Below are 18,514 nucleotides of genomic sequence, written 5' to 3'. Positions count from 1 at the left end.
GTTCTAAAGTACCACTGAAAGGAGCCACAAAAGTCATCTAGTACTGATAAATCAAATCTGCCAAATTGTTACTTCATGTTCCAGCCTCAGAATGCATTGTGCACAGTACCTCAGAGACCACACCATCCTTTCCACGTTGTTATACAGATTACAAGTTAACAGCCTCTACACAACTCTTGATAGCAGATTTTTTTGGTCCACAAGATTGACCCATTGGTTCCCATTCCTGTACCAAACTGACCCATTCATTTCTCCATCAGGGTGAGAACCATCTAGCCCTTTCATTCCCAGGAGGAGGTAAGAGTCAAGTGTTAAGTGGTGAGCCAGTCAGTAGATCCTGCAGACTGTCCTATCCCCACCCCACTGACAGCAGCCTGGGAAATGAGCCTGTCAGTAGATCCCATAGACTGTCCTACTTCCACCCCCCCTCAGCAGCCTGAACAGTGAGCCTGTCAGTAGATCTTGCAGACTGTCCTATCCCCACCCCACTGACAGCAGCCTGGGAAATGAGCCTGTCAGTAGATCCCATAGACTGTCCTACTTCCACCCCCCTCAGCAGCCTGGACAGTGAGCCTGTCAGTAGATCCTGCAGACTGTCCTATCCCCACCCCACTGACAGCAGCCTGGGAAATGAGCCTGTCAGTAGATCCCATAGACTGTCCTACTTCCACCCCCCTCAGCAGCCTGGACAGTGAGCCTGTAAGTAGATCCCATAGACTGCTTTACTTTCACCCCCCTCAGCAGCCTGAGAAATGAGCCTGTCAGTAGATCCCATAGACTGTCCTACTTCCACCGCCCCTCAGCAGTCTGGACAGTGAGCCTGTCAGTAGATCCTGCAGACTGTCCTATCCCCACCCCACTGACAGCAGCCTGGGAAATGAGCCTGTCAGTAGATCCCATAGACTGTCCTACTTCCACCCCCCTCAGCAGCCTGGACAGTGAGCCTGTAAGTAGATCCCATAGACTGTTCTACTTCCATCCCCCTCAGCAGCCTGGGAAATGAGCCTGTCAGTAGATCCCATAGACTGTCCTACTTCCACCCCCCCCAGCAGCCTGGACAGTGAGCCTGTCAGTAGATCCTGCAGACTGTCCTATCCCCACCCCACTGACAGCAGCCTGGGAAATGAGCCTGTCAGTATATCCCATAGACTGTCCTACTTCCACCCCCCTCAGCAGCCTGGACAGTGAGCCTGTCAGTAGATCCTGCTGACTATCCTATCCCCACCCCACTGACAACAGCCTGGGAAATGAGCCTGTCAGTAGATCCCATAGACTGTCCTACTTCCACCCACCCTCAGCAGCCTGGACAGTGAGCCTGTCAGTAGATCCTGCTGACTATCCTATCCCCCCACTGCCCCCCAGCAGCCTGGGGAGTGAGTCAGTCTGTAGATCCTATTGATTGCCCTAACTCCATCCCCTAAAAAACCTAGGGAGTGAGCCCCCTCCAGGATGGGAGAACCAGCATCAGCTGCTCACGCACATTTACTCCCAGTCCCCCATCACCAGTGCAGTTAGTCAAACATGGTTACCTGGGGTGCAGTCAGGGCTTTATCACTCTGCACCACTGGGCAATGTATCTTGCAGCAGAATTAATATGAAAAACACAGCCACTACTCTGTTAACTCAACAGAATGTAGTGCACTAACAATACCCTCTCCAGTATAAGCCCCCCTACCACCTAGGATACATTGCCAGCCTACATAAGAAATGCTTTCTATGTCCATGTATTTACTGTCATGCTATACAGGGAATTGAAAACCAATGCCAAGAGAAGTGTTACATTCATACACCAATCATTTAAAATATTATAGACTCACATATTGTTATCTGTATACATTCATCTTCAACATCAAAGATGAGCACACATTTCTTTGGCATTTTCTTCTTTCCTTTTTTGTAGCCCTACCTGTAAAGTATTTCTAGAAATAAAGTCAGTCATCAGAATAATTCTCTCACCAGAATTCCCAAAGGTTAGAATGTCTCATTAAGTAGTCATCCCAACTCAGAAAGAATCATGGTTTGAGGTATGATGCTCAGACTGAAAATAGTTAAACTATAAATAAATACATACATGCTTGAACACGTAAAAAAGCAGCAAAGAGATTCCAATTGCAAAACTGTTGTCTTACTTAGCATAATATCTAATGAACAGCATCATCCTAGTTACTCTTACATCAGTCCTAAAGTTAAAAGAAATGACTGTGTTACACTACTTATTGACAAAAAAACTCATAATGCAAAGAAATGCGAAGACATATGCTATCCTGGAACTCTAATAAGATAGGTGCATATAAGTGAAGCAATCAGTCACAAATCACTGAACTACTTCTCCCACACCGTAAAGAAATGCTAAGGATTCCTGGCATGCATGCATGAGCAATTAGGTTTCACTTTTTAACAGCCACACTGCTCATGTCTGCATTCCAGCATATCATAAGCCTCGTTCCTGGCTTGCTGATAATGTGACTTGTCTATTTTCAGTGATACCATAGTGGTATTAAGATACATTGCACTATGATCCCTGTAATTGGCAGTGGTTTAGATAAAGCTGTATACTTGCATCACAATTAAAGTTATATATGCATGCCCACAGCACATTTACAATGCAGTATCCTATATTGGATGCAGGTTACTATAAATTGACAATTGTAGTACAAGCTTCTACCAAGTCTTACTGTCATGATGTGTGCGTGTGCATGTATGTGTGTGTGTGCGTGTATGTATGTGTGTGTGTGTGTGTGTGTGTGTGTGTGTGTGTGTGTGTGTGTGTGTGTGTGTGTTTGTGTGTGTGTGTGTACTTATCTGTCTGTCTGTATATGTCCATGTCCATGGCTTCTCTGTGTGTCTAGATATAGGTATGAGTATGGGAGTGTGTGTAATTTGATTATGTATAGCATACAAAGCATACTCAATAAGCCAAAGCTTTTATTTGGAGATATATATATATATATATATATATATATATATATATGGATTCCTATTACAAGAACGAAAGTTCACTACTTCAAACTTGTAATAGGAAGCCTCACTTCTGCGAAAGTTCACTTTAATGAAAGTGAACTTTTGCGTAAGTCAACTTCATCGAAAACACCGCAGCACAGTAGAGGACATAAAAAACAAGCTATGTCGTCCACTATGGTGCAATAGTCATGGACCTTAGGGTTAGGGCACGGGTTAGGGTAAGGGGATATTTACTAAAGCTATCCCCTTACCCTAACCCATGCATAACCCTAAGGTTAGTGACTATCGCACCATAGTGGAGGACATTGCTATGTCCTTGTAAAGAAACCAAACCAGGATCGACCACACACAGAGACTTTATTGGTACAACAACAGTGCAGCAACCAGCTAAATAGGTCCTAAGTGCTTTCACCCATCCAATACGTAGGGCATCATCAGAGTGAAAATAAAAAAAAAACATTCAAACTCTTATACCAAAAAGTGTACACACCCCCCTATTCCTCTAACCAATCGTACAATATTACTCATTAATATTAATGTTAATCTAAAAACAAAAATAAATATATACATTACATTAAAAAAGCTAATATAAAAACTAATAAAAAACTAATAAACATTGTCCTATATATAACAACTATTTACCAACATTTAATTGTATGTTTTGGTTGAACAACCATAGTGCAGAAATACAAAAATGAATACAAAAATTAATAATAAGTAATATTCATATACAACACGACCTATACTTTAAGATACTAGAAAGTGATATATGTTCATTTATACCTGGGGACTTAGATGCATCAAGTTAGAGTTGCCAAAGGCACTCCTTAACTTCCAAAAGTGTCTTGGCATCCCCACCTTTGTCATTGTATGGAATCCTGTCAATGACAAAAGATAAAAACTTTCTATAGTTGATACAACATTGACTATGCATATAAAGAGCATTGGTAGTTTTTTTTGTTTTTTATATCCCTTATATGTTCTAGTATCCTAAGTCTTAGTTTTCTAATAGTTTTGCCTACATAGAAAGTAGGACAACTGAGAAATGTAGCAAGGTATATCACCATTTTAGTGTTGCAGTTACAAAACCCGGGACATCTAATAGTTTTGCCAAAGTTATGCACTGCAACATATGGCCCATTGTTGATATATTTACAAATGCTACAGGATCCACATTTGTTCATCATAGAATTTCTATAAAGATCTTGATTGGCCACTGTCTCCGTTAGTTCCTTTAAATTTTTCCCCCTACTGTAGGAAAAAACAGGAGTGTTTCCCACCACGGTGATGATGTCATTGGTGAGAACACTACGCCAGATGTCACAAATAATAATCTTAATATTCCCACTATGCTCGTTGTATGGCAAAACAATTGCGTGTCTCATGCTGTTAAATCTATTATTTACTATATCCTTTAATAAACCACCTTTTAAGATTGGTTTATAAACCGTACTTCTTTTCTGCAATACCTCCTTCCTGATGTTGGATAAAGTATCATATGGATATCCTCTCTCTATCAACATATCAATTAATTTGGAAACTTTTAAATCATAGAGGTTGTCGTCACTTATAAGTCTTGACAACCTCACCATTTGTCCCTTCATTATATTTTTCTTTTGGAAAAATGGGTGGCAACTCTGAAAATGTAAAAATGAGTTGGAAAATTTTTTTTACGATAGATATTAATCCACCATTTTCCTTATCCTTAATTAACAAAATATCTAGGAAGTCACACTGATCAACATGTCTCTTGTACGTGAATTTAAAGAATGTAGTACTAGTTTCCAAATGGTATATAAATTCTTGAATTTCTTCCACAATCCCCTTCCAAAAAATTAAAATATCGTCCAAAAACCGCAGATATAGAACAACATTCTGCATATATTGTGAAGTAAACACATGGCTGGTTTCCCAATCCACCAAAACCAGGTTGGCATAAGAGGGGGCACATTTCACCCCCATAGCCACACCAGTAATCTGCTTGAAGTGCTCAGCTTCAAAATAAATGTAATTGTTATTTAGCACCATTTCTGTCAAATCAACAATTAAACTACGTTTTAAAGTATGTAAAGTACTGTATTTATAAAGACTGTTGTTAAACATCTCTAATCCCAGCTAATTTGGTATGATTGAAAATAAATTTACCACATCAATGGTCACCATTAAATAGTCATCGCCGAGGGTGGTGTTTCTAATAACATCCAGGCAGTGCCATGAATCTTTTAACACATGTGGTAGTTTTTGAAAGACATCTTTACAATGAAAATCAGCAAAAGATGCCATGGCCTCAGTCTTGGAACCCCTAGCAGAAACAATTGGGTGAAACGGTAGATTATTCATATTTTTATGAATTTTGGGAATTCCAAAGATGGAGGGGATGACAGGTGAACCTACAGTAAGGTAATCATATTCAACCTTATCAAGCACTCCATCCATAAGCCACTCATACAACTGCCAATCTAATTTAATATAGGCACTGTTAACATCGTATTTAGAAACCCTAATATATATGTGGAGGTGTCATTCAACAGTTCTAACATATTGCTAGAATAATCTGTTTTAGTCATAATAACGACACCTTCACCCTTGTCTGGTTTCATCACCCTATAGGTGTCAGAGGACGTTAACTTATGGAGACAGAATCTTTCCCCAGTTGTCAAATTGTCACAAATATTGTTAGTGCCCCTTAAATATCTCCTCAACTGTGTTTCACATAGCTGTTCAAACATATGTATAGTGGGATTAGCAGGGGGAATGAATGTGCTTTTTCTTCTTAATGTAGGTAAGATGTTTGTTAATTGAGTATTGTGATTAGAAAAATATAATTTCAAATTCAACTCCCTTGTATATAATTTTACGTTGACTAATATTCTGGCAATCTCATGCCTAAATGAAGGGACAAAAGAAAAACCTTTTATAAACAAGTCACAATAATCATCACTTAATACTAAATCACTAAAATTGTAAATACAAAAACTGCCTTTCTTGATCAAATTACACTGGTGTTCGATACTTTCTAAAACAACTGAGGCTTCTAAGTTATAATAAGTATCAGCTTCTACAACCATATCATTAACAAGTTCTTTGTCAGGATATAAATTGACAGTGCTGTTGTTGTGTGTAAAAAACCCAGCTTCGACCATACCAAGATATGTTAAACTGTTGAACCCAAAGTTGTTACCAGAACACTCAAAAATATCAATGTCTGACAAATTGTCACAATCAATCATTACAAAATCCAAATTATCAATGTCAATACTTGAAACATCTAATGGAATAGTAAAGTGCATGGAGTCAGTTAAACATAAATGAGAGGTAATTAGTGGTTTCCCTGTGACCACCTCCGTCTGGTGTATTGTATCTGTCCTCTCACACTGACTCCATTCTGTTGTATTATACCCTGTTGGCGCTCGCAAATCCTTTGCGAGTGTCTCACAGGCTGATTTTCTAAAAAATGCTCATCATCATTAGCTTCATCGGAAAATACACCATGTTCAACATAAGAGCCAGTACCTCTCTCGTTATTGGTGTCCAATGGATAGGTCATTTCACGACCGAGCAGTCTGCCAGATCTACCAGTCAAGTCTTTATATGCCTTGAAGTGAATATATGCTCTGTTGTTAACATAATCATGAGTGTCCCTATTTAACTTATTTGTCTTGTTCTCCAAGCCTCTTTTGACAAAAACATCCATATCCATTAAAATACTATCGTATTTATGTTTATTAAATTCAAATAATAAATCTTTAGTTATATTGCTGTTTAATACGGCTAATTCATCTTTTAATGTTTCTATTTTGGCAGAATTATTACGTACAATAATGCGCATAAGTTCAATACCTGTATTGTCGAACAACGCCAAAAGTTCCTGAAATGCTTCCGAATTCTCATCAAAGCCCATGGGTAACCTAAAAACCCTTAAGCCCTTCAGCACCTGCTTCAGTTCAATCGACCTTTCCAGGAAGACGTTGTCCATCTGAAGGGATTTAAACCGCTTAAGTTTCTTTTCAAATTCAGCAAGTTTTACGCATATAGAGCCATAACCAGCTGTATTAGTAGCTGTCTGTTTCGAACTCATAGTGGGAGTATTTAGTAAATTGACAAAATTACCTCCCTTGTGATTGGATGTTCGCATTTGGCTACCATTGCCCTGTGTTCCATTGTTATCAGTTGTAATAGGAAAAGTTACAATTCTAGTGCTCGTAGTCTGGGGCGTGTGCAATGTATAAAGTTCTGCTTGAGAATCTGTTAAGATAACATCGTCCGTATTGACCGGACAATTTTCTTGTCCACCACTTTACATATTAGTTGAAACCTTCTCCTGTATGATTTTTACAAGCTTTGTCCTTCACTGCACTGCAGTCATCACTGATTGCTATGTCCTTCACTGCACTGCAGTCATCACGGACCTTAGGGTTAGGGCATGGGTCATGGTAAGGGGATAGCCCTATGGGCTATCCCCTTACTATGACCTGTGCCCTAACCCTAAGGTCCGTGAGTACTGCACAGAAGTTCAGTACAACACCCGTTCATTGTACTAAACTTCGCGTAAGTGCACTTTCGATTAAGTGCACTTTCGCTGCAGTGAGCATTCCATGCACTATTTAGAATTAGTGAAAATTCGATCTAGTGTATGGAACCCATATATATATATATATATATATATATATATATATATATATATATATATATATATATCATAGGATCATAGGAGGTTTCTAGGCTAATGGCCCTGGGGCCCTTACAAGCCTAGCCAAGAGTTTATCCCCAAAAATGAAACCTCAGTCAGCACCTGTCACCCCTGTCAGTGAAGGACAAAAGTGGAACCCCTGGGACAAATTTATGGTTTTCCATCCACTCATCAAGGTTGCACTTGAAGAGGGTCAGTGAGGTACTCTGTCTTGACATGTATGGGAAGTCTATTCCAGAGATGGAGCAACCTCTGGGAGACAAACCTGTCTCTCCAGCAGGTTTTGTTGATGTTGCATATTAGATTTAGGCCTATCAATCAGGTAATGCATGAGGAGTTAGACTTGTGGATTTGGAGCATTTCTAGTAGGACAGGGTGTGATATTGACTTGTAGGTGAGACACAGATCACCTCTGAGTAGAGTGATATTGATTTAAGCCTGTCCGCATAGGATAGGTGTTGAATGCCATGGGTTCTCTTTGTGAGGTATTTCTGTGGCCTTTCCAGTTGGTGCAGGTGTTTGGAGAGGTATATACCAAACGGGCATTATACTCAATTATAGGTCTAATAAGGGAGGAGTACAGAGAGGTAATAACCTCCTTTTTTCTGGATGCAATCCCTTTACTTATGAGATGAACCAAGTAAAAGGCTTTTCTGACCACCACTGCCACATGATGGTTGAATGTGAGATTGTTATCAACCTGAGTACCCAGGTCTCTCATCACAGGTTGTCTGCTTAGGGGGTTGCCGTTGATGTGGCAATCAGTAGGGGCTGTGTTTTTGCCGAATGGTACGATAATACATTTTTTGCGTTTAACCTAAGGCCTTCACTGTGACACCAGATATTTGTCTGTGAGACCCTCTTGCAGTATGTTAACATCAATTGGGGAGTCAACAACAACACCCAGCTTACAGTCATCCGCAAAAATGGTCAGCCACGGTCCCTTTGTCTTTGCCTGGCCCTCTGAGAAGTATATGCCAAACAGTCAGGTCCCAGGACAGATCCCTGGAGAACACCACAAGTGACAGGTCAGCTGTCAGAGGTGGCAGCGCCTATTTTGACCCTGTGGGTTCTATCTGTGAGCCAGTTGGCTACCCATCTGACCTGATAGGGATTAACACCAAGTTGTGTTAGCTTTTTGATAATGCCTGAGTGGGGGATTGTGTCAAAGTCCTTGGCCAGGTCAAGGTAAGCTGTATGTACTGACTTTCCCTAATCCAGGGCCTTGATTCATAGGTTCATAGGTAGGTACTAGGCTATTGGCCCTAGGGCCTATATAAGCCTAGCCAAAGGTACCCTGGCTTTCCCCACCCAAGAAAATTATTTTCCTGTGCCACTGTCAAGCAGAGCCACAGAAGTGATCCCCGGGGTGAATTTCCTATCTCCCATCCAATCATCAAGATTTTTCTTGAAGAGTGCTAATGAGGAGCTTTGTTTGATAGAGATAGGTAGTTTGTTCCAGAGTATGGAAAGTCTCTGGGAAAGGAATCTATCCCTCCAGCATGTTCTGTTTATTGTGGTGACAAGGTTTAGGTCCCTAGAGCATGTAGCTCATAGGGATTGGGATTTCTTTAAATGGAGCATGTCTAAAAGCTCTGGGTTTGACATAGCTTTGTGTGTTAGGCAGAGATCACCTCTGAATAGGCGATATTCGATGGAGTAAAGCTGCAGTTTTTTGAGACGGTCTGCGTAGGGCATCTGTTTGAGGCCAGTAATCCTCTTTGTGAGGTATTTCTGTGGCCTTTCCAGTTGTTGTAGATGTCTTGTGAGGTACATACCAAAAGGGGCATTGTACTCTATAATGGGTCTAATGAGTGATGAGTGGTAGGGAACAATGACCTCTTTTTTCCTGGATGAGAAACCTTTTGTGATGAGGTGTGCCACATGGAAGGATTTCCTGACTACTGTGGCAATGTGATTATCAAAGGAGAGACTACTGTCCACCTGTGTCCTAAGGTCTCATCACACTTTCGGTGTTAAGTAGACTACTGCCTATGTGGTAGTTCATGGGTACAGAGTTTTTACCAAAAGGGATGACAATGCACTTTTTGGCATTAAGCTTGAGGCCATGGCTTTGACACCAGGCATCTGTCTCAGTGAGGTCCTTTTGTAGGATGTCCACATCTTTTGGAGTTTTGATTATGGCTCCTAGTTTGCAGTCATCTGCGAATTTCATTAGCCAAAGACCTTCTGTGTTGGCCTGTACTTCAGAGAAGTAGATACCAAACAGGAGAGGACCCAGGACTGAACCCTGTGGTACTCCACTTGTCACTGGTCTGAAGTTGGATTTGGAGTCTGCTACTTTCACAGTGTGGGTTCTGTCAGTGAGCCAGTTGGCAACCCATCTTGTGACATAGGGATTTATACCTAGTGTAGTAAGTTTATCTATAATTCCAGAGTGGGGGATGGTGTTGAAAGCCTTGGCAAGATCTAGATAGGCTGTGTGAACCACCTTACCTTCATCTACGGCTTTGGTGACTGCTTCAAAGAAGTCTATCAGGTTTAGGAGTCATGATCTGCCTTTTATAAACCCAAACTGGGTGGGGTCCTGAGTTTGGAGATTACCAATGTCATTGTTTATAAGTTCCATGATGATACGTTCCATAGCCTTGCAGACCAGGCTCGTTAGGCTAATGTGGCAGTAGTTTCCAGGGTCTGTGGTGGCTCTCCCTTTGTGGAGTGGGATAATTGTCACTGTGCGCCATTCAGTGGGCACATAGCCTGAGGTGAGGCTTTGATTGAACATGGTACTTAGGTGGGGTGCAGTTCATTCTGTAGTTCATGTAGAACACAGCCTGGGATGTTGTCAGGTCCCATGGATGCTGTGTTCTTGGCTTTGGATAGTGTGTTTTTTACCTGTGCAGCCATGATTACAGGAACTTTGCATTCTTCTGGTATAGAGATGGGCCCTTTAGGGGATGACAGTGGGGTAAAGTTAGCACTGCCAGGATGTTGGCAATATCAGTTGGTTCTGTATATTTAGTACCATTATGCTGTAACTCAGAGCAGATCTGAGTGTTGCCATTGAGATTCTTGACATAGCTATAGAATGCTTTGTGGTTCTCTTTAGAGTCAGTGATGATTTTGTTTTCATAACTAGCTTTGGTTGATTTTATGAGGGATATCAGCTTCTTACTGAGGCTGACCAGGGAGTTTCTCCAATCATGGGATTTTACTCTTTTTTGCAATAGTTTCTTTCTTCTGTTGTAGAGTCCTTTTATGGCAGGGGACCACCAGATTGGCTTCCTTTTTTTGGAGGATAGCATCTTGGTTCTGTTAGGGATTGCACAATCCATGCACTCGTGTAAGTGCTTATAAATTGCATTTGTGTAGGATTCAGCAGTCATACCTCTATTGTCCATCAGCGTGGGTGTCGTGAAGTTTGTCACTTCTGTCTTAAGAAGCATGAAGTTGGCTTTGGAGAAATTTTTTACTGTGGTTTCCCTAATGGGGGGTGGGGGAGGGATGTGGATGTCTAGGGTGATTAGCTTGTGGTCGGATCTGACCAACGAGTAACTGACCTCTGGTGTGGAGCACCGGTTGCCCATGCTGTAATAACCAGGTCTAGGATATTGCTGCCCCTGGTGGGGGTGTGGATAAGTTGATCCATGGCATTGGAATTTATGAATTCCAGAAAACGTTGAGCACAAGAGTTGGTACATGAGTAGTTTTCCCAGTTAATGGTAGGGTAGTTGAAATCGCCCATTATTTGGGTGTTAGGTTTTACCTTAATATTTTCTAGTGTATCAAGAAATGAGGAGTGGGAGTCCTTGGGTATGGTGGGGGATCTGTAGCAAGCTACAATTTGGATTGCAGTCTTGCCCAGAGTTAGTTGCACTTGGATAATCTCAGATGCATTATGCTGAGCAACTAGCCTGGAGGTGTGGATATCCTTAATGAATATGGACACGCCTTCACCTTTAGTGTTTCAGTCCAGGTTAGGTGGCTGAAAGGTGTGCTATGAATTATAGCCTGGTAATGCAGGGGTACTCTCTGGAGCCTTGAACTAGGTCTCTGTCACTGCACAGATGTCGATGTTCTCCATTTTAAGGAGTGCCTCGAGTGAGTGCATTTAGAGGTTTAGACGTCTAGCATTGAGTAGCAATACCTTCAGATTCTTCTTGCCTGTACCTGTTAGGGTGGTGAATTTGTCATTTGAACCTTGCCTAAAAAAGGCACTATAGGGGTGGCTAGAGCCTTAGCCAGTATCCAGAATCCCAGGGGCGACAGGTGCAGGCCATCTCTGGCAAAGCATCGTGGTTTGTCGATCATGTCATCCCAGGCAGACAGATACTGGATCCCCTTAGAATGACACCAGAAGCTTAGCCAATTGTTGAAGTCAATCATTTGGTCCTTGTACTGTGGTATCATTCTGGGTGATGGCAGGATGCTACTCAGGGCTAGGGTCATACCTGCCTGGGCTACAAGATCGGACAGCTCCTCCATGTCCCTTTTCATGTAGTCCAAGATGACGGAGTCAAAGAAGTCAACTAGCTTCAATAGGCAAGATCTGCCCCTGAAGAATCCAAACTGGGTGGGTCGAGTGCTTGGAGATTTCCTATGTCCTTTTTTATGAGAGTCATAATAATACGCTCCGTGACTCTACAGATCAGACTTGTCAAGCTGATGGGGGGATAGTTTCTCAGGTCACCAGTGGCACCACCTTTGTGCAAGGGGATGACAATGGTAGTTCTCTACTCAGCTGGAATGAAGCCTGTAATTAGGCTGTGGTTGAATAGGGTGCTTGATGGTGAAGCTAGTTCTTGCTGGAGATGGTGCAGAATACAGCCTGGCATACTATCAGGTCCCATGGAAACTGTATTCTTTGCCTTGGATAGGGCCTTTAACACTTGCTCTATGGAGATATGAGGTGTGGGACAAGTATCAGGGATGTAGACTGAACCTTTGGGGGCGATAAGGGGGTGAAGTTTGCTTTGAAACTGTCAGCTAGCAGGTTGGCTAAGTCAGTAGGATCAGTGTAAGTGGTACCATTAAGTACTGGTTTGTTATATTAATTTATTTGTTTGTTTACTGTGATAGTCTGACTGAGCTCAAATAGCCCTTTTATATCAGAATCCCAAGGAGAAAAGTTCCAATAGACAATTTTTATTAAGATACATATGGATTAAGTTAACAAGTAGGTATTATGAAATAATCAAAATGAAAGTTATACAGATCTCATATCTATGTATAGGTTGAGATTATCAGATATTGTAAGAAAATTAACATGTAGAAATTAACACATATTTTACACACATATTTACAATATTTCATATCGAACAAATAATCTAATGTGATTATATGTTAAAGACATATAAAATAGACTGGATCTCTGCTTGCAAAGTAATCATCATTTAATGCAAAAATAGATCCACGCAGTTGTTAACTGATTCCTCAGTAGTGCAAAACATTGATTAATGTTTGCTATGGCTGTAATATCTGCTGGAATAGAGTTCTAGAGTATTGGCACATTAGAGGACTATAAAAACTTACCATAGTGGTTATTTATCTTTGTAATAATTAGATGATTTTGATTATAGGATCATAATGATTTATCTGAATACATCTTTGAGCCATTTTAAGCTGGATATTTGCAAGTATAGAATAATATGTTATGACTTATTCTGAGCTGAGAAAAGGAAATGGAATGATATAGTGCAAGCTAGTTATTTTTCTGTAATGCAGTGTGATGGTGTGCTTTATTAGAAAGGCCAGTAGCAAATTTAGCTATTTTTTGTAAGATTGTTTGAGTTTATATCCCTTCTGTGTAGGCACAGAACCATGTTGGTGTCCACAGAAGATGCAGCTGACATCAAGGGGTGTATCTGAGAACTTATAAGCACATTGGAGCTCAGCTGCACCTGTTTGAGTGGCACACTGCTGTGCTGAGCGGGGGGGGGGGGTGTACAGTTACTGCTGAGCTTTGGTTACCTTCGGGGCATTTTTTACCACGTGTTTGCTTGGCACGCTGCTGAGCTGAGAATAACCTGTTGGGGGGTTTTTACAGTTACTGCTGAGCTTTGTTTACATTTGTGGCACATTGCTAAGCATTGCTTATGTGCGGGGTGCATGTTTGCCTGTCACACCGCCATGCTGAGTGTATCTAAAAGCCAATGATATATTAATCACTGATGATCCCTGTTTCACTTAAACTAGGGTCATTAAAATTTCTTAATGATGTACTTGGTAGGTGGAATGCATCATAGGTAGCCAGTCACACAGGCTGCCCCTACAGCAGTGCATTATAAAGATTGCATATACCCTACAGTCTGATTTCTCCCCCATACTCTACACCAGTGGAGTACAGACTTGTGATTTTTAACTGAAGGAATGCTAAGGGCTGTTGCAGGTCTGCTATATCTGTATGTGCTAGATGCTGAGGTCATTGCTGCTGCTGCTACTGCTGACAACAGGCCTAGACTGAGAAGGAGAAGCATGTTCAGGCCCAGGGTAACCTTCCAGGAGCTGAATGAGCTGGATATTTTAGAGCACTACAGGGTGAATAGGGACATACTGCAAGAACTCACTGAGCTCTGTTGCCCTCAACTCAGAGCCAATAGAGGGGATCCTATCCCAGAGGATACTAGCTACAGGTACTTTCCAAAGACCAACTTGGGACATGATGGGGATCTCAAAGGCATTTGCTTCAAGAGTACTCCACCAGTTCCTGGATGGCATGCTACCACATATGCCAGTGAGCACATTTATTTTCCCCTCACCTCTGAGGCGAAGGCCAGCAATATGCAACACTTCTACCATGTAGCACACTATCCTGAGATACTGGATCCCATAGATTACACTCATGTACACATCAAGACACCACCTGGTGAGGGGGTAGAATCTACGTCAACCACAAAGGGTTTCACTCTATCAACTTTCAGGTCATGTGCAATGCCTAGGGCATTGTCACGAATGTGTGTGCTGGCAGCCCTGGAAGTTATCACAACACCCATATCTGGCACATATCACAGCTGTACCAGATGTTTACGAGGGAGGATATCACACATGGCCATTTACTGGGGAATGCTGGCTATGCACTGGAATTGTGGATGATGACACCCATCAGAAATGCACACACATCCACGGAAGAATGCCATAATAAGGCACATGCACAAACTAGGAATATCATAGATCATGTGTTTGGGTTGCTGAAATCATGGTTCCTGTGCCTCAATATATCTGTTGGAGCCCTGCAGTACTCTACAGCCACATGTGCACAGATGTTCACAGTATGTGCCATGCTACACAATATGATCATGCGGAAACAGCTGGAGCAGGATAAGCAAAGGGAAGGAATACTCAGCCCCTCACCAGTGCCTAGGTCACCACAGCTGCACCAACAGGGGATTTGGAAGGGATGAACCCCCTGAGGATGTCCCTGTAGTCAGACATAGGTGTGCCCAAAATGCCCTTGCCTTGGCCAAGAGACAACGCATAGCACATGCACTGACAACCTAGGGCCCTAGGGACTGACACCTTACTCATACACGCATACATATTAGTAAAAAGGATGCCAACCAGCCCACACAACCTGTACCTAACCATGTATTGGCTGTGTACTGTGTGCATCAGACAGAGTCAGCCCCAAACTACAGGTCTGTCAACTGCTGCATTCACAGGATAAGTCACTCACCTATACACCACTTGTAAGGGTACTAGAATATGGTAGCATATGTATGGACCTGCCACATGTATGCAAGGGAATATAATGGGCTACTGGGCTACTTGGAGATCTCTAACAACTACATGGGACAACAGGTACCCTGTCCAATAGTATGTGCTCCATAATATTCACTGAGTCACATGGCTGGAAAGTCCACTACATTATTCAAGGGAGATGGCAAACAGTGGGGTCACAGGACAATCACAAAACTGTCTATGCCATCAGATCATGGGCTGGTCATCTCCCACTCCCAACACATCAGTGTTCCCATACAACTGCTGTAACAGTTAGTCAGCAATGATATATCAGCAGATCAGCCAATTCCAGGGCTGTGACATACAACCTGGGCACACATTGTATGTCTCATGTAACACAGGGGTGACAATATATGCCTGTATACTGTTGAGTGTGTGAGGAATTACACCTCTCTGTCCAGTGGCTGGTGTGGCTGAGTGGGCTAAGAACGTTAGCATGGTAATGGTGGAAATTTCAAAAGTCGAACATATGGTCTCGGCCATATGGGTTTCGGCTTTTTGAAATTTTGGTCATGTATAGTAGACCCATGATACATAGACTCTTCACATAGATGTATAGCTATATATATATATATATATATATATATATATATATATATGTGTGTGTGTGTGTGTGTGTGTGTGTGTGTGTGTGTGTGTCTGTATGCATGAATTTACCCACAAACTCTCAGAATGTGGAGGTTATCTGCACTCACGCATCAAAACAGTTGTCCAAAGGAACCAGACCAAGGCCACAACAGTACATAATCCACTCACCCATGGATCCCAGTGCCTATGGAATGTCACCATATAGACAGACACAGGTGAGCAGATGGTATAATATACAATGGCTTCAACACATGCCTTGGACAAGCCAAATTGTCCCTGGCCACATGTTTGCCTGTCTAACTGCAACCAGCTACATATGGCCATACTGGTAACTGTACACACATAGCAGGGATATTAACAAGTATCCCACTCCTACAACACTAGATACAATAACAGTACCAAGCAATACCACTCTGCAGGCCACACATGCTGCCCAACACAAGACTATTTTGCATGCTCCACAAGTACAATGCCTGCAATCACATATACAACAGACATAACATGTAGTGTGTGCGATAAATACTGTGAGCTATAGTGTACAATAGTAGATAGGTAGGATTCTAATCTCACATCAGCCAACTCTGTGCATGTGTGTGTAAAAATATCCCCTTGTAGCACTAAAGACATGCCCATATTTGCTCTCCCTGTGTAATAGATATGTATTTTATGGCCCTGTAACTAGCTGCTGGTCTCTAAATTGCCATCCTCTACAAGGCCAGCTGATGTCATCCACCTTAAGAGCGCTGGCTGATAGTCTAATATCTGTTAACCTCTGTGGTGCATGCGATAAGTACTGCAAGCTGTAGTATGTAATAGTAGATAGATAGGGGTTCTAATCTCATATCAGCCACATGTATGTGAGTGTGTGTGTGTGTGTGTGTGTGTGTGTGTGTGTGTGTGTGTGTGTGTGTGTGTGTGTGTGTGTGTGTGTGTGTGTGTGCGCAAATATATCCCCTTGCAGCACTATGGACATTCTCAAATGGGCTATCCCTGTGCAATGGTTATGCATTTTATGGCCTTGTAACTAGCTGCTGGCCTCTAAATTGCCCTCCTCTATATAATCATAACAGATGTTTTCCATTTGTCTGACCTGGACACAGGATATTTGTTGATCTGTTAACTCCATCACCACACCTTGCAGGTTTGTCAGTTCAGAAAACCCAGGTGACACGTATCAAGGGTAGCAGACCTTATCACAAAGTATGAATGCATGATTACGTTGACTGCCCCCATTGTCCCTGATAGACTATTCTACACATATGCACCTAGGGAGCCATGCACATATACTGACACACCTTGCTGATGTCATATTTTTGCTGTGCTGCCATGCCATCCTGTGCCACTGTATTGATTCCATGTGTCCATAGTTTATCCCCTCAGACTCCTGCAACAGAAACTTACACAGGTCCATGACACACCTGACATTCTGTAACACTACCACCAGTACAACATCATGCAATATAAGATATGCAAAGTTTGATGGGTAGTCATGACACATGCCAACATACAGTATCTGTTGTGGAGCACAAGTGGCATGGCAAAACAATATTGGACTACACTAGTACATGTGAAGTAATATAGCCACCTTGTGCATCAGACACATATTTGCATTTCCCTGCATTGATGGCTAGGATGACAGGGATGTGGCACAGGTATCATCACATGCACAGGGTGTGGTGTGGGGTGCTGGAGGCCTACGCTGTGCCAAACAGTTGAAAGCATGTGTGTGAGTCTGGAAGGGGTGAGGGTTAGATGGGTCATGGAGAGGTGTTGTGTGTGTCTGTAGGTGACCTGCATGTGAGAATGGTGTTTGATTGTGTACATATATACAGTCAAGCCCAGTGCTAGTCTTACACATGTGTATGTTGGACAGCTGTAGACCATACATGGTAGAGTGAACAGTTCACCATCTCCAGCCATGAGCATGAGAACTGGCTCTGCCAGGAGCAGTACTGGCACCACCATTCCCAAGGTCAGATGTGGTGCTAGTACCTGACGGTGACTGCAAAATGTTGGGGCTTTGTCCCCGTTGGGACCAGCCAGGACCACGTGCCCATGGCCTGCCTCATTGTGGTGTGGACAGAACACTTCCCTCTGTAGCACTGGAGGCATTGCCACTATGGGACCATGATTTTGCATGGCCACATGGACTCTCAGCAGATGGTGTTGCTGATCTACATCCACTTGTCTGATGCCCAACTCCAACCAGATGTTCCAGCACAGACAATGTGTGGTCCAAGACAGACACTGTCTCAGCCCACCATCCTACCTCTCAACAGTATCAAATACCGCAGTATTTACCTGGCTTTTTTTTTTTCGGCCTTTTTTTTTGCTGATGTCATCTCATGCAGAGGTGTGTGTGATGATGTCAGCTTCATGACCAGCCTGCCAGCCTGTCGGAATTTGGCTGAGGGCTGAGTTAGAATGTATTTGTTTATGTTTATAGTCTTGTACATGTGTGCACTTCACACATACTTGAGTCACATCTTGCATGCTGACTGCAGCAGCTCTCTGAATCTAGAATCAGATCCCAGGACCCAGTGTGAAGTCAATGAGTCTGTCAGACACAAACATTGT

The sequence above is a fragment of the Protopterus annectens genome, chromosome 17.part0 (genome assembly GCF_019279795.1).
Source record: "Protopterus annectens isolate FY-2018-M chromosome 17.part0, PAN1.0, whole genome shotgun sequence".
In the NCBI taxonomy this organism is placed as follows: Eukaryota; Metazoa; Chordata; order Ceratodontiformes; family Protopteridae; genus Protopterus; species Protopterus annectens.
Note: the sequence above shows the minus strand (reverse complement) of the source record.